Raw genomic sequence first — 2,514 nt, forward strand, 5'->3', positions numbered from 1 at the left:
CAATGAATGAGCTTCATAAATGTAATCAAATGTCGCCGAGATGATGTTCAGACACAACGACAGCAGCACAGTCCGCCTGATCATATTTTACCTGAAAAACACAAACAGGATTATGAATCAAAACCATCATCACACACTGATGTTCACTGTTTTATCCTTTCTGTTTTGAAATATTCAGCAAAACATGTAAAAAAGACTCAAGTGCAGGAGTGCTTGACAAAAGAATGGAAATGGTTTGGACCCATCTTGTCTGACCCTGTAAAGAAAACCTTGTTCTCAAATATTTAAAAAATCTGCAGACAAATGCAGCTGAAAGCAACTTCCTTTTCAGAAATACCAACTGTGCCACTGAATTTAACAATGAAATATACAGCGGTGGAAACAGAAGAGGGATTTTTCATTCCTTTTTCTTACAATGCTCTAATCCCACAGTAAGCTGAGTCTTTCTATTTGGAGATTCACAGTAAATCCCAGCAGAATGCTTTTATTCATTCGTGTTGTCTGAATTTGATTGATGGATTTTATTATTGTGTTGTGTAAAAATAACGTGTTGCATTCAGACAGTCTTCAAGATTAGTAAAATAAATTACAAATTTAACCAGCTTACAGGCGTTAAAATGAGCAACCATTCTGTTATTGTCAGATTCTCAACTGATTTTTTTATTTACAATTGATACTCTAAAGACATCATAATGACAACAACTGCAAATAAACACCCCTGACTCCTTTATGAGCAGTGTGGTGTAACGTGACGTTCAGAACTGGGCTCCATTTAAATATATATGTCAGGGCCGAGACTGCGATTTGGTAGAATTGGAGTTTCTACCAGTAGAGATTGCGATTGTAATCTCTACCAGTTGAGATGGAACTTTAAATCTGATCCCTGCCCTGACCCCTGACCCTAACCTTAAAAGTCTAACCTTAGCCCTGACAAATCTCTACTGGTAGAATTGAAGTTTCTACCGGTAGAGATTGCGATCGCAATCTCTACTGGTAGAAACTCCAATTCTACCAAATCGCAGTCTCTACCCTGACATATATTCATCATTTAGCTATTTCAGCTTTGACGCAATTAATTTCTAATTGACAACCAAACTAAACTGAGTGAGCAGAAGTAGCTTTCTCACTGCTTTTGAAGGCACCACTTACTTAATGAATGGCACCATAAGCATGAGTTTTCAAGCTGATTACTAATGAAAAGTAAGTTTTTATTCCAACTAGCATTAACACGTTAATTAAAAGGACTCTTTAAATGTTATGTACTGGATTACTAATATGTTTTTAAGTCAGCAAATTTTAAAAATGAAGTTTCTCCAGAGTTAGGTAGTTGGAGGAGGAGACCTTCAATATTCTACCTCAAGTTGTATTTGATTTTAAATCAACTAATACACAAATCTGAGTTTAAATTACATAATATAATAAGGTGATGCAGTTACCAGCATTATAATGTCAACTCAACCAATTACAATAATGTTTGCAACTTTAAACATTTATCTAAATCATAAAATGTTAATTTCTGGCTTGCGCTTGGATAAATGGTGGTAGCAGGTCCCTACAGTATATAAGATAATTTTTTCCTGTGTAGAGGATTCTTGGTGCATCCCAAAGAAAAATCTAAAGCATCAAAATTATAAAAATCAAGAATAAAAAAATAACAATTCAATTTGGTAACCAGTTTTGTTAATTTAGCTTTAGTTTAAATCAGCAAAATAGACATTTTTGTTATTTAAACACTCAAAAATACAGGAAATGGATACATTTCTGACTCACTACCTTTACCTTACTTCAATTGATCATGTTTAGAGTGTTGCATTCACCCCTTAAAAGTCCATTCTGGGCCAGAAAAACCTTGAAACTCTTTAAGAATTAAAAATACATCCTGATTCAGGCTGTTTGAACTGTTTGAATGGTTGTTTTGTCTGACGCTTCAAACTCTGGGGTTCAAAATGAGTTGGAAGACGTTTCAGTTCCCACATTCAAACACAAATAAAGTCCATCCTTCCATCCATCCATGATCTATGCACTGCTTAATCCTCATTAGGGTTGCGGGACAAATAAAGTCGTTTATGTTCAATGAAACACATCACAGTTACATTCAGGTGCTGGATGATGAAGAATCAGCAGCGTCTCTTCACAACCAACTCTCATCTTCTGACAGAAGAACAAGTATTTCCAGTTCATTCAAAGGCAAATGTTTGCTGTTATTAAATCAGAGCATAAGTTCCTGCTCTTCCCTCCTCCTGCACTCAGAGACATAATTCCCTAATTCACTTTACATATTTGTTCACAGCCACATCTATGTGCACAGACACGCATGCATGTAGACATTTAATATATGCCCATCATACGGTATACCCAACAGTAACACAAACACATCACAACTCAACATGAGATACAGCAAGTGAAGGATGACTATAAAATGCTGCAATTTTATTAAAAGACAAGCTTTGCTGTAAATATACTTCAATTACCATCATGTATTGTACCGCTAATAGATGTAACAGGGCTTTTATT

The sequence above is a fragment of the Acanthochromis polyacanthus genome, chromosome 2, assembly GCF_021347895.1.
Source record: "Acanthochromis polyacanthus isolate Apoly-LR-REF ecotype Palm Island chromosome 2, KAUST_Apoly_ChrSc, whole genome shotgun sequence".
Lineage (NCBI taxonomy): Eukaryota > Metazoa > Chordata > Actinopteri > Pomacentridae > Acanthochromis > Acanthochromis polyacanthus.